Genomic DNA, 15,854 nt, shown 5'->3' with positions numbered 1-15,854 from the left:
CAGGGACTGATAATTAATTACAGCAGTCCTCTGTAGGGAGGATGCCAGTCAGATTCACAAATAGGGGACTGTCTCCTTCGTCCATTGTATAGGGTACTGCCCTGCAAGTTGGGCTTCCAACTCAGGGGGCAGGGAGAGATTGATGGCCTTGGACTTAGCAACATTGACTTGGAAGCCCGAAGCGAGGCCGAACGCCTCTATTCGGACAGTAAGGCTGGTAACGCCGAAGTCGGTTTGTCCAGGGTCACCAACAGGTCATCCGCGTACAGGCTAATCTTGTGTTGTTTTCCCGGAATGTGGTGCTGGTGATGGCCGCGTTGTCTCGGACTCTCTGGGCCAGAGGCAGGAGCAGGCTTCGGGCCATGCCAGACGCGACCCTCTACTACTGCCGCTCTTGACTCCTCCCCGGATTAGGATACCTACGTACTCTAAACCACAAATATTTAAACAAACTAAACAAATGTAGAAAATTCTAATAAGAAAATTCTCGCAAGCAAAGTGTGACTGAAACAATATCCAGAACACCACCATGAGAAAATCAGGTGAAATGAAATCACCATAATACCTGACAAAAAATTCAACAACCAACACCTGCACAATTTATAAATAATAAATTACAGAAACAAATATCACCATGAATAAAATGATAAAATACATAGAAACCTTATTTAAGAATGAGAAAGAAATAAAACATGCACTATACTCAATAAAAATTGCTTTAAAACGTTTATTTTTCATTTCAGAAATGTGTAAAAATGTGAAACATTTAAAAATGCAAATTATGTTTGTATTCTACTAAATAATATAGAAATAGAATTAACTTCAAAGTAACCAACATAACCAGGTTTAAAAAAGTCTTTAAGGTGGATTTTCTATTCCCACTCCACATGTAACCACTCTGGGGAAAGTATTGGTTTCAGGGAAGTTAGATTTTCTATTCTGATTCTAAACTTGATCATTTTGGGGAAAGTGTTTGACTTCGGAGGCTAGAAATAATGTTCCCACTCCAAACCTAACAACATTAGGGAAAGTGCTGGACTTTGGGAGGGTTAGATTTACTATTCCCACTCTAAACTAATCACACTGGGGCAAATAGATTTATGAGGGAGGGAGCTCTTATATTTACTATTACCACTCCAAACATAAGCACACCAAGGAATGTGTAGGACGTTAGGGATACTAGATTTACCATTCTCACTCCAATAGTTAACCCCGTTGGGAAAAGTGTTGGACTTTGGGAATGGAAGATTTACTATGTCCACTCCAAACTTCACCACCCTAGGGAAAGTGTTGTGGTAGACTTACTAGTCCCACTACAAACTTAACCACATAGGGTAAAGCATTGGACTTTAGGTGTGGGGGGTTACATTTACTGTCCCTACTTTAAACTTAATCACATTGGTGTAAGAGTTGGAATTTGGGGAATTTGATTTACTATTTTGGACCAAAATTTAACCCTATTGGTGAAAGTCATGGATTTTAAAGAAAGATCCAATTTACCATCAAAACTCAAAATGAATCCAATTTCTTACCATTAAGAACTTTCATCAGATGAATACATAAGAAACACATTTTAGAAAAACAAAAACATTCCAATTCACTATAAGAAAAATTAATGAAGTGTGAAAAATAAAACTGCAAAATTAAAGCATGACAGCTAAAGTGCATTTATCATAAAAGTTTAAATCTGAAATTTTAACACATTAAAACATGTAAAAAAATCAACAACAAAGAAATGAAAATTCACATTAAGTAAAAATGTCTCTGTTTTATTAAAAATAATAAATGAAAACACTGCAAGCTAAAACAAACTAAACACAATAAAGAAATCACAACAATCAGGTAAAATAAATATCTCAAAACATGTTTCAGTAATATATAGACAACAACATTAATCTAAATATGTTCAATTGAAAAACGAATGAATGAATGAAATTCTATTTGTATAGCGCATGGCTAACCTAAGGCCTCCCAGCGCTGCTCAAAAGAAGGACAGAGAAAAGAACAGAGGCTGTGCTTCTACGGAAGCATCTTGAAAATGTGGGTTTTCAAGAGCCTCCGGAAAGCCAAGAGATTATTATTCTCTCGAAGAGTGAGGGGGAGAGTGTTCCAGATCTTAGCGGCATTAAACGAGAATGAGCGACCACCCCATCTAGATCTTTGTATTTTCCAGGGGGTGGCCAGGCACAAGGAGCTGGAACGCAGAGTCCTGTGGGGAAGATAGGGGGTGACCAGGGAATGTACGATGACCGGACCAGTTTTCCAGATGGCTTTGTGAGCCAGGCACATAGCTTTAAACTTTATCCTGGCAGAAATAGGCAGCCAATGAAGATTTCTCAGTGCTGGTTTTGCAGACTGCCACTGCGGCGTCTGGAAGAGCATGCGCGCTGCACAGTTCTGCGTTACTTGCAGTTTGTGGATAGTAAATTGGGGAGCCCCGAGATAAAGGGCATTCCCGTAGTCAAGGCGAGAGAGAATAAGGGCCTGAACCATAATTCTTCTCCCCTGAAAGGGAAGGAGGGGGATGATTTTCCGCAACATTCTCATCAGTCCATAGCAGGTGGCTGAGAGCTTGGTGGCCTGGTGGTTGAAATCAAGAGAGCTGTCAAGCCACATGCCAAGGTTCTTAATCTGAGTCTTTGGAGGTGGAGCAGGGCCTAAGCGGACCGGCCACAGAGAAACAGGGACAGAGGATGGAGGATTACCCAGGAACATAATCTCCGTTTTGCGAATTAATTAACAGCCAAAAAATACAAATGTTAAAACGCACCCCACCCTAGTCCCCTACTAACCCTATAACCTGCTCCTAAAAATATGTATAACCAAAATTACTTGCTGAACTCAATAAACCATTAGATCATCAAATACTTAAAAAAAGTAAATTAAACAGACTATTACAGACAACATTGCAGACAATGATATTTAAAAACGGGATATTAATTATAACAATATAAAACAATTATGAATAACAAATGTTCTTACCTTCAATAATACATCTCATGATATAAATGTCATCCTTCTATTGATGCAGCAATATTAAAGATTGGCACTATATCTAACATTTACAAAACTTTAGAAACACGTAATTTACAAGACAGGGCGGAGGCAACTACAGTCACGCTTATCACTTCAAATGGATTATGCAAGTACAAAGACAGTGGTCCACAGAACTGGAAGACCCATCACTTAATCTAATACACATACATTGGGACCACCCAATGGACACACAAATCTGGTTTCATGCTGTTGAACAATTGTTAGAAAGGGGTGGTAACAGGGAGCTGACTTTGAGACAGGTAGAAGCCAAATGGAAATGTCGTTTGAGAACTGTATCTGTGGGATTGAATACTAACAATGAATTTCAGAATTTTCTGTAACTTGTGATACATGACATATTTGTATTCACTATTTCCAAAGGTGTACCTAGACATATGTGTGTAATGGGGTTGTGCTACACACAGTTGCAGCAGCTATCGATGTATAGCGTCTCACATACCCATGTTATATACCTCATTGCTCAACACCTCCTTATCAATATGGGCGATACAGTCTGTGGGGTTATCATTAAAATTACTTAGCATGGGATCGATTGTTTCACTTAATAGTTACCAATGTGGGCAAAATGCCTGATGCTATGATTGTGCTAATTAATCACATTGGGATTGACCATATTGTGTGACCTTATAGTAATAAATAATTTAGTGTTCAGGAATCTATGGTCATATTGGGAGCTAGTATGAGTGAAGAATATGGTCAGAATTCACATCATCTGGAGAACTACTAAGACTCGCGATATGTGTGTTCTATGTGTTATCAACTTTTCCATGTAAGAATTGTCACGGGCATGGATTTCTTATGTCTCTAACATTAATAATAATCAGGTGGAAATAGGCACTGTTACTGTTTTTTCACGTGATAGAGAAAACATCAAATCGAAGTTAGAGAAGCGGTTGTCAGGACCTTATAGTACAACACCACCTTTACCAATATGGCCGACACACTCTTGAGATGGTATCATGCATGCTGTCTGTGTAGCATGGGATTACTCGTTTTGCTCAATCTTTCCCAATATAGCTGTAAATGCCTGATGTCATGACAGTGTCGATTAATGACATTGAAATTTACTATATTGTGTGATTTAATAGGGATAAATACTTTTGTGTTCAATAACTCATGCTTGACTTGGGAGTTAGTGTGAGTAGGCAATAGGATCAACATTTATATTTTTTTGCAGACTCATTGAGGACCGCGAGAGGCTATTTTAGGATGGAGGCCATTTCTCCGCTTTTGGTTTTGTCCGTATCCATGATGACTACAGGTGTTACCACATGTTTGCATCTTTAACCCCTTCGGTGCCCGCCCCTTTCCCCGCCCTGTGCCGGCCGTTACATTAGCGGGCGGGGTTTGTGACGAGCTGGACTCGTCATGGCACAGCGCCACCGCGGCCCATGACGAGTCCAGCTCGTCACGGGCACCGAAGAGGTTAAATCCTCTGTGTCTGCATTGGTGCAGGTTATTAAATTCTGGTTCTGCGGCATTACGCCACATGTGAACTACGCTGCTCACTGGTAAGGATGGGGGCATGACTTTAGTTGGGTTCCACGCAATAGGCTACTGTCTGCTCACGATATAATGTTGTGTATTACTAGTAAGCACTTAATTCATAAACAAGAGTGTTGCACTTTAATAGGTGTTAATGCATGATCAGTTCTGACTTCGCACTGGGCTGCAATTCGCCATGTGCACTAAGAATGGTCAAATAATTGCGTGTTTTGAGACACTGCTATCCACACGACAGATAGTGAGGATGAATTGTACATATAACCATCATGGCAATGATGCAATTTTAAATGATTTAAATATACTTTGTCACACTACCTTTGTTCAGTAGTATTCTTCTAAGCAGGATATGCACGAATTGTATTATAGCATGCGATGATGCTTTATGAGATATTAATCTGTGTGTAACCTGTATGTATTTAATGGACAAACAAGTGTTGCGTTTTATTAGGCGTTTATGCATAATTCGTTTTGATGTTATACTGGGCTTCAATAAGCCGGGTGCACTGAAAGTGGTTAAGAAATTGTGTGGTTTGACACACTGCTATCAACAACTTCCTCTTGACCAATATTGAGAACAAATTGTACATATAATTCTCACTGTAGTGACACAATTTAGAAGCGATCAGAATGTAGTATGAGTCACTCTCCGTTGGCCCAGTAGCACCCGCTTAATTTATACATATAATCCCCACGGCAGGGGCAAAATGTTTAAGCGATTTGAATATACTTTGTCACACCATCTTTGTTCACTAGCATTCCTCTAAGTCGGATATGCTTAAACTGTATTATTGCATGCAAGGACGCTTTATGGGAATTGTGTTTTTCTATCCTATAATATGTGCAGCAAGGAGGACCAGAAGCACAGATTAAAAACGGATATTTGTGACGTGAAGGGTAGTCTGCAAGGGACTTTGTACCATGAGCGCTTGGGCCACATGAAATTGATGAGAAGCATGTTGCGATCAGGATTTTTATCCTTATATACTTGAACCCATCATTTGTGTAATAATTGCTCACCAACATTGCTGGCGATATATCGCTATATCATATTTGTGCCAAGTCTTATGATAATGAGCTTCCAGACATTTTCATTCCTTTAAATCTAAGTGGATGTTGTAATGTTACAAGTGCAAAAACAACAGTTGATGGACAGAATGCAGAACAATGTCATACATTCACCCCAGCACAGAGATCTGGGCCTAAATCCATCGTTTTTTTGCTCACCATGCCATTCCAGTTTGGACCCAGCCATATGCAAATCAGTCTTGACCCTGTGCCCCATGGGAACAGTCCAGCCCGAACTGCCAAGCCAGGTCCTCCCTGGACTGGAACCAAGCATCCTAGGACTGGTTTCGGGGTTTCACCCCTCTTCAGGCAGCATAGCTCGATTCCAGTGGCATGGAGAGCATGGGACTCACGTCTGAGCATACCCGTTCCACTCGGGGTGACAAATGCAAAAACAACAGTCGATGGACAGAATGCAGAACAATGTCATACATTCACCCCAGTACAGAGATCTGGGCCTAAATCCATCATATTTTTGCTTACCATGCCATTCCAGTTTGGACCCAGCCATATGCAAATCAGTCTCGACCCTGTGCCCCATGGGAACAGTCCAGCCCGAACTGCCAAGCCAGGTCCTCCCTGGACTGGAACCAAACATCCTAGGACTGGTTTCGGGGTTTCACCCCTCTTCAGCCAGGATAGCTTGATTCCAGTGGCAGAGAGAGCACGGGACTCACGTCTGAGCATACCCGTCCCACTCGGGGTGACAAATGCAAAAACAACAGTTGATGGACAGAATGCAGAACAATGTCATACATTCACCCCAGTACAGAGATCTGGGCCTAAATCCATCGTTCTTTTTTTCACCATGCCATTCCAGTTTGGACCCAGCCATATGCAAATCAGTCTTGACCCTGTGCCCCATGGGAACAGTCCAGCCCAAACTGCCAAGCCAGGTCCTCCCTGGACTGGAACCAAGCATCCTAGGACCGGTTCGGGGTCTCATCCCTCTTCAGCCAGGATAGCTTGATTCTAGTGGCATGGAGCGCACGGGACTCACGTCTGAGCATACCCGTCCCACTCGGGGGAACAAATGCAAAAACAACAGTTGATGTTTTGCCTATGTGCATCATTCCGTCCATCATTTTGTGTGTTTTGCTGTTCACCCTATGTTGCAAGGGTATGCCCAGACGTGGGTCCCGTGCTCACTACGCCACTGGAGTCAAGCTATCCTGGCTGAAGAGGGGTGAAACCCCGAAACCAGTCCTAGGATGCTTGATTCCGGTCCAGGGAAGGCATGACTTGGCAGTTCGGTCTGGACTGTTCCCATGAGGCACAGGGTCAAGACTGATTTGCATATGTGCATGTCTGGACTGGGGTGGCATGGTGAGCAAAATAACGATGGATTAAACCCAGATATGTGACTGGGGGTGAATGTTTTGCCAATGTGCAACATTCCGTCCATCATTTTGTGTGTTGTAATGTTACAAGTAGTATTTTAGAGACAAGAATAAGATCCAACTTAGCTATTTCCCTCCCTTTAAATTGAAACGCATATTGTCATGCTTCTAGTAACACTTTACAGACGGGAATGTGATGCCTTTGGGATTAAGATGGGATATACAGATTGTGACGCTGTAATACGTGCACTGAGTAATGCCACTAGTTTCCCAATGTAGCAGGATGCTTCAGTTTATTTGCTGCCCTAATAGGTCTTGATTCTGACACCGGTCCAGACATAATATGCCAGTGACAATACAATCCATCGGATTGTGAGATTGTCACACGCCAAGACACAGAATAATTGTTGGTAATAATCACTATCAGGGACTCTCCGTGACATTGGGCTGTGAATCTAACAGTTTGGCTTTCCCTCTGTTGTAGGTGCTACAATACTATCTGTACCCAATGCAAGCGGAACAATAGATCTGGGGGCATATCATCAAGGCGGCGCTATGAAATTATCTTCGCTTTCGCGTCCGTTTTCGGGCGAAAAGCAGCGATAATTTCATCGCCTTATCAGCAAAGACACGCTATCGCGTGCTTTGCTGACTTGGCACCCGTTACAGCCACGTCCAGCTTTGTATCGCTAATGAGATGCAAAGTGGGCGCTCCTTCCGAAAATAACTGGAGAAATGTCGCTAACCGACATTTCTCCAATTATCAATCGGCACGCTAACAAGCATAGCGATAAGAAAAGTAGCGCTACCCGCGGTTATCGCTACTTTCCTTACGCCTGCTTTTAGTTTGACTTAGCCATGATATCCAATGGAAGGTGGATATCATGGTTAAGTATGCCGTGCCCTATCAACAACGTAGCGCCAAACGTTGTGCGATTATCGCTGGAATCCCAGCGATAATTTCACATTTGGCAGCTAACTCGGGTATTTTTATCGCTCTGGCGATAAGCGTCGCTGATAGCGCGCTATCTCCGTGATAAAAACAAGCGATAGCCGGCGATAATTATCCTAGCGCTAAGTGCGCTTAGCGATAATTATTGCCGGTTGTTGATGATATGCCTCCTGGTACTTTGGTATAGTTATCCAAATTCTCAATATTCGTTAGGTATCACGTTATGACATTGGGAGTGTCTTGAAATTTCTAGCCTCTGCAAGCAAAATTCCCCCCACAAGGTACATCTTTGGTATTACTTGATTTTATTACTTTATTTATTATTTCGAGTATAACAAGTTTGGGTTCCCTATTATATTGTATATATACTGTCTACACTGCTAGAAGTCCAATAAATTGTGTGGGAGTTTCAAAAACGCCTGGCCCTATATACAGGACATAGGATAGGAATTGTATTTTCAACAAACAACCCATGCCTGAAATTGTATCCATATCCATGTCTGATTTAAGGTTTGCAGCACACAAGTATTGGAGAAAACAAGCTAGTTTACAATCAGGTACCAATAATGCAATGAAATGCCAGTAGGTGGTATGAGGCTCGAAAGGTTGGAGTGATGAAATGATAGTCTTGGAAAAACATAACAAATCCTAAAATAATTGGTCCCCAAATTGAGATCTAAGGATCTGAATGTCTCTTGTTCCTCGAGTTTGGGTAAACTTTGGAATGTTGGCTGCAAAGTGTAGTGGAAGAATCACTACCTCTGGAATTTACACAATCCTGAAAAAGAGAAAAGGTTGTGGACATAAACTATACTTTAAGTATATAATGACCTATACTGTGTAAGGTAACACCTGGAACTTGTTTACATAGAGTGGTGTTCCAGGAACGTATAGGTGTGTGCAGGTTCGTGACATCCTTCCGTGGAATTTGCGTCAGATGCAACAAACTAGGGGAAGATGGCTGGTAGTAGGGTTCAAGATGCAGTTGAAGCTCTTGAAATCAGAATGTAAGAAGGAGTCTGGGACTCTTAATTCAGATCCCAGTATAAGGCAAGTCCAATCCAGGAAATGTGGGAACACAATCATTCACTGACTCACACCATAGCCCTTTCCATAGATACAACCGCAGACACATCAATCAAAGGAAATAGAAAGGTAAGCCACTAGTCATACTGATAAATTGCTCGGTTTTAAAATTGCTAAAGGACACTTGAAGTCCGTTAAACATCAAATGATAAGCTCCTGGTACAGTAGCGGCTCGCAGAGGGAGTGCTGCATGGGTGGTGAGGCGGGGGAGGGGCAGGGTGGAGGGGGGGTTAATGGAGTTGGACATACGACGGCCAGGAGTAAAGTAAGTAAATAAATATATAAAACTATTAACCTTGCGCTCAACCCGGCGATGCAGCGAGCACAAGGTAAATAGTTGTATTTATTTATTTACTTACTTTACTCCTGGCCGCCACTGTCCTGGTAATAAGGCTCAAGGTAATCCGGCTCAAGGTAATCAGTCTCAAGATAATCATATACCTGCAACCATGCATGTAACAAACCATATGCAGATCTGAGGGGTAAACAAAGGGTTTCTCAAGTGCTAACTAATAAGCAGAAATCTCGATAAAAGCGCTTTACAAGCGAGCCTTGTAAAATGCTAATGGCAATACCCCTCAATGTGCTAGGGCACACGTTGAAAAACAAAATACTTAGCTCAAGTCCTTGGCAAATGAAGAATATGGTTCAGTGCCGAGGTGCGTCCCAAGCTGCGAAGTGGAAAAAAATGAAGTAGACTTGAACTGAAGGGTGATGGGTGAGAATGACTGGGATGCTGCAAGCACAGAGGCTAGATAAATTGTCAAGAAAGCATGGCCTTGTACGGGGCACGGGGTGCAGGGATCAACGGGGGGCCACTATAGGTGCCTCTCAGCCTCCAACCAGAGGCTGTGCACCCAAGGGGGCCCTGCTGGGGGCCCCCAAAGTCGAGTTCTAACAGCCTTTCTGTGTCGGAAAGAGCTGCCCTTGGCATTACTGATTGCATTCCGACTGACGGACGGGCTCTCTTAGACCGTCGGAAACCAGTCGGAATGACTGTTCAGATTCCTTTCTGACCACTTCCATCGTAATGAGGCGGTCGGAAAGGAATCCGACCGGCATATTACGATGCAGTCGGAAAAGCTTCCACCAACGTTCGGAGCCTATTCTAACCGCATCGTAATAGGGCTCTTAGTTATTTGTGTGTTTGTAGGTAATAATATCAATATTTAAAAAAGATTTATAGAATAAAGACATATAACACATTTTTCTCATCTTATTTATGTTTCAAACTTTATTGATTGTATAACTTTACATTTAAAAAAATATATATAAACTTAAAAAACATTTAAATAGAGTTAAGTAAAAAAATATTTTAATGTCTGCTTTGTAAAAAAAATTGCAATTAATTATTATTGCATGTTGCAAAATTTTCTGCTTTTGTTTAATTTTTGTACCAGTTTTTAAAATATTTATTACATTGATATATATGCATGTTTTCAATATGTTTAACACGTCTTTTCAGTATATATTAAACAATTGTATATATTTAATATTATTATTTAATGTATACTTTGCAATTTTGTAACATTTTAAAACAAATTTTTTTGACATGTTTTACATTTTTAATTACTACCTTTTTAAATCATTTTTTAAAAACATTTTTGCATTGCTCCCATTCATTTCTATGGGGAGATAGGCTTTGTTTGTTTCATTTAGGGGCCATTTTTATTACAGCTAGCATCTATTTTGTAATCTTTTTGTGTTGCTTTTTGTCTAGTTTCCCAGAGCCAGGTCGCGGTAAGGTGCTGCTGTTTGTCAGAACAGGTAGTCCCTTTTCTAAGGATTAGTTAAGGGTTTTAAGAGTAGGGGAGTTGGAGGTGGGGGGTCTACATGGTTGTTATATTTTTGTTTCGGGTTGTTGCTATATTTAAATGTATTAATAGTATTGTTTTTCAATAGCCAGTAGTTTGGGGTTTTCGTACACTATTTTAGTAATATGTCATTATGTTATGTTAAATTGTGTTATATTATTTATATTTTGATGGTTAAGTGTGATGAATGGGGCGTTAGTGAGCCCGTCCTCGAGATGGCAACCCACTTGTGAGGCTCTGCTGCCTGGAGCCAGTGATCCGGCTTTTATCCTTCTTTTACAGGGGCATCGGGGTGCACAACAACTGAAACTGCTCTCCTGATACACTGCTGCACTGGAGGCATGGATTGTTCCGTGGAGAGCCCCTTTCCGCAACCTTTGGCTGACAGGCCGTGCAGCCGGACTGGGTTGGAGCTGATAGGCAGGATCCAGCTGCATGGACATTCAGGCATCGGGGAGTGAGGCTGCGGTGGCCCAGGCTGTCCCTGTTTGAGACCACATTAGCTGAGAGAATAGGGGGCCCGGATTGAAGGAGGGACCGCTAACAAGCATTACTGGGACTGCGGGCCACTTGACTGTGCGATGTCCAGGCCTGGAAGATTATCCCAGGTCTCAGACCGGAGAGTGCCCGACCCGTCCCCGCTTTAGCTGACGTGAAGTGCTGTGGGTCCCAGACTTGTGAGGGGGCTGACCGCACATTGGAACCTGGAATTGCTGTTTGTGGCTGCATGTCTCCGGCCTCGCCTGGGGGTGGTGCTGACCCGAATGCCAGGCCCTAGTGGGCCATACCAAGACTTGGAGCATGGAGGCGGAAACCTTTTGGGCCTGCCAGTGTGGAGGCTCCTGCACTGCGATAGGCTGAGGAAGATAGATCACGGGCACTCTTAGACGCAGCCATACCGTCTTTCGTGCTGCGCTCTGGGGTGGTAGGAGGCTGTGAAGTGCAGAAGAGAGACACTCCTGGTGTTCCATGGAACTGCGGAGCTGAGCGGGTGCTCTAATGTGAGCGATCCTGATGCCGGAACACTGTATGGTGCAATAGCTCTTCAAGGTGGGAGACACTGGTCTTCCTCCACCTGGCTGCTCACTCTGTTTCCTTACCCACAGAGGTCATGGGTGCTTGAGGCCTCCCTTCACTGCTACCTCATGGTGCTGGTTTGCTGAGGCCCTGGATGCTTGCAGCCTTCCTTTGATGAGGCCTACATGATTATTCTGGTGGGCCCTTCAGTCTTCTGACTCCTGCTGGAACCCCTTGATGCCCCATGCACTTATCTTGAAGAGGATGTGATGTGCAGTGCCGTACGACCTGGCCAGAGTATTTGACTGGCCAATACATGGAAGTGAGGGGCCCTGGACTGTTCGTGCCCCTGGGGACTCAGTAGGAGGCAGGGTCACGTGCCTACGGAGTTGATCACATGTGGGAATGTATGAAAGCGGCTCTGCTGTATTTGCATACAGACTTCTTTGGATGGTTGCTGAGATCAAAGTGTGGGTCTGCTCGTGCTCCCCTGCTGATGGCTGATTGGGGAGTGACGGGTCCTCAGAAAGTATTATAGCCTAGCAGCAATTGAAGCTTTGCCTTGCGCAGGCTTATGCTGCCTACAGTGGCTTGCCGCATGGAAGTTGGGCATAGCAGATACTAGCCAAGCCAAACTGACATTCGAACACAGACGGCAAACCTGCACAATGGAGCCTTTAAGTGATGTTACCCTCCAGGGGCAGAGCGCCGAGTATACCCCGGCCCCAGAACTTTTTTTTTTTTGTTTTGTTTTTTTTTTAAGTTCCAAAACCTTTATTAGCGTCTGACACAGTCATACATTATACGCCTACAACCTCACGGGCCGGCTCCACAAAACATTTCACAACGAATTTCAGCACTTTGTACACAGCCAAGTGGCCGACAACCCGGAGGTTCGGCGGCGAATACCTTTTGTCCCAACATAGCAGTAGTACTATACAATGTATCATGAACACCAGGCAAGTGGCGGGGCACCATGTCCGTCAGGCGCAACCGCCATGTGCGCTACCTATCATTTGGGAGTGCAAGCATCTAGGAGCATACCCCCCCACTGCAGTCCACAACCATCACCCTCCTAAAGGGCCAACATTCTGATCCCACCTAGGTAATCTCAATGGCTCCTGAGTCAACCCTTAGCCTGCATCCGGTCCTCCCCCTCCTCTGAGGCAGTATACGCCGCCATATACTCTTTGAACGGGTCCCAAATGTCCCTTGCTCTGCTAGTTAAGGGTTGCGTCTCAGCGTAGATAGCACTCTGCTCCTGGCAGTACAACAGATCCCCTATCCATTCCTTAAATTTCGGCGCCCGCCCCCTGCCCCATCGGCACGCGACTCTACGCTTCGCCAATAATAGAGCAATGTTCCCCAATTTGCGCGTCAACTTAGGTATTGATATCGTGTAACCCAGCAGCATCACAAGCGGATCTAATTCCACCGTAGCCCCCAACATAACCGTCAATGCCGAATGCACCTGCAGCCAGTAATCTGCCACTCTCGGACACAGCCTTGCCAAGTGCAGGAAATCTGCTCCCTCCGCCTGGCACCTCTCACATCTGTCGCTGTCCGATAGGCGAAATCTAAGCTTTTTAACTGGCGTGTAATACATTCGCTGTAAGAACTTGTAATGAATAATACGTAGTCGGCTACTGGAGGAGATCTGGGAGGTGAGCTCGCAACAATACGTCCATTGCTTCTCCGTTATATCTCTGCCTAGCTCGATTCTCCACTGCTGGAGTGCCCTACATTCCAAGCTCCCACTGTGCGCCCGAATACTACTGTATAACTGAGAGACTAAATGTCTGCCATCCGTAGAGGTAAGCAGGAGCTGTAAAGGCCTCACTACGACGGGTTCCTCCGGGAAGCTTGGTAATATCTTCCGCAGCCCATGCCGCAGCCGGATATAGTAAAATACATCCAGCGGAGTAGGCTGATATCCACCAAACAGCTGCTCTTCCGTCTTGAACCGACCACTAGCAAAGAGGTCACCCCAGTGCCGTATTTTTATTCTAGCGCACATCCCCTGAAACCCTCCTTCCTGCAACAGTGACAAGTCTGGGTGATAAACCAGCGGCAGCGTCGGAGCATACAGGAAGCTAAGCCCCAGTCGACGTAGTATACGCTGCCATGCGTCTACCGTGCACGGCACCGTAGTAAATGGCGTATCAAAGGCACGGATTGAGCCCTGAAGAACACCCGTCAGTGGCAGAGGCCGGGATAGCCAGTCCTCCACCGCTAGCTGCGGCAGGAATGGCGTAGGTGCAAACCAATGGTATGCAAAGTGAGCCTGCGCACTCAGGTAGTAGTCCAGAAAATCAGGAACATCAAATCCACCAGATTCGTATGGCCTGGTGATGACCGACCATGCCAGTCGAGGCTGCTTACCAGCCCAGAACAGCCGCAATAATTCGGTACGCAACCTTCGAAAGAAGTACGCCCCCGGGTAGTACGGGATGTTCTGGAAAAAATATAAAAAGCGAGGTAAGACCACCATCTTGATCAGCGAGGCCCTACCCGCCATGGTAAGCGGAAGAGACACCCAGCGAGTAACATCCTCTGTCAGCTTAGTTACGGCTGTGCCGTAATTCAGCCGCAACGTCTCCTCTCGATCCTTTGAAATCTGGATCCCCAAATATCTGAGATCCGACTCACACCATTCTAGCGGGTAGTCCAGAGGAAAGCGGCCCACTGCTGGCGTCAGGGGAAAAAATTGCGACTTCTTCCAGTTTATTTGAATGCCCGACAAACGCCCAAACACCAAAAATTCTCGGAGCAACGGATTAAGGTTAACCTGCGGATCCACCACGTACAACGTTAAGTCGTCCGCATATAAAGATACATCAATCTGCCGTTGGCAACATTTAAATGCACTCTGTTTATGCAATTGTCTGATACGGCACACCAGAGGTTCAATCGCGATAGCAAATAGCAATGGGGAGAGCGGGCACCCCTGCCTCGTACCCCTAGTCAGTAGAAACGATTCGGACACCGCACCATTAATCAGCACTCTCGCTCTCGGGTCAGTATAAAGCAATTTGATCCATGCCACGAATATTTTGGGAAAGCCCATCCTGTACAGGATGGCAAACAGGTAGTTCCACTCAACCGAGTCAAATGCCTTGGTGGCATCAAGGAACACAGCCGCTACAGGCAGTTCCGGCGCTATCGTATTTATCAAGGAGAAGAGCGTATGCAAGTTGCTAGCAGTCGAGCGACCTGGGACAAACCCCGATTGATCTGGGAGAGCAATTTTCGTCATAAGCAGGGAGAGCCTAGTGGCCAGCACCTTCGCCAGAATCTTTGCATCACAATTAATCAGGGAGAGCGGTCTATATGAGTCGCACTCCGCTGGGTCTTTTCCCGGTTTCAACAGCGAGGTGATCAGTACCTCCCTCATTGTCCCCGGCAGCACTCCCACCTCCAGTGACTCCTCATACACCTCCCGGAGCACCGGTGCCATGACATCAATATAGCTTTTATAAAATTCTGCCGGTAGGCCATCAATCCCCGCCGCCTTACCATTACTCAGAGACATAATCGCTTCCCGTATTTCATCCAGTTCAAATGGAGCCCCGAGAAATTCCCTATGGTCATCGCTTAACCAACATAACGCCACATCATCCAGAAAGTCCCCAAACACCACCTCCCCACCACTGCGGGCTTCATATAACTCCTCATAATGCGCAGTGAATTGAGCTAATATTCCCTTCGTATCGTGCTGTAAGATCCCTCCCTGCCCTCTGATCTCTAGGACGTGTGTGGAACCCCGGGCATGCCGAGTAACCTCCGCTAAGGCGCGCCCTGGTCTCTCTCCTTCACAATAGCGGCGGGCTCGCCAATATCGGCCCCTGAATTTGGACTCCCGATCTGCTTCCTGCTCGTACTGCGTAAGCCGCTCTCGGAATTCCTTATGGACCGGACCCATTGGTTCCTGTGCCATCCTAGTTTCCAGCTCCGCCAGTTCAGCCTCTAATTTGGTGAGCGAGCCTCGTATTGTCTTTAGGACACCGAAGCTCTTAG

This window comes from Triturus cristatus, chromosome 10 (genome assembly GCF_964204655.1).
Source record: "Triturus cristatus chromosome 10, aTriCri1.1, whole genome shotgun sequence".
In the NCBI taxonomy this organism is placed as follows: domain Eukaryota; kingdom Metazoa; phylum Chordata; class Amphibia; order Caudata; family Salamandridae; genus Triturus; species Triturus cristatus.
Note: the sequence above shows the minus strand (reverse complement) of the source record.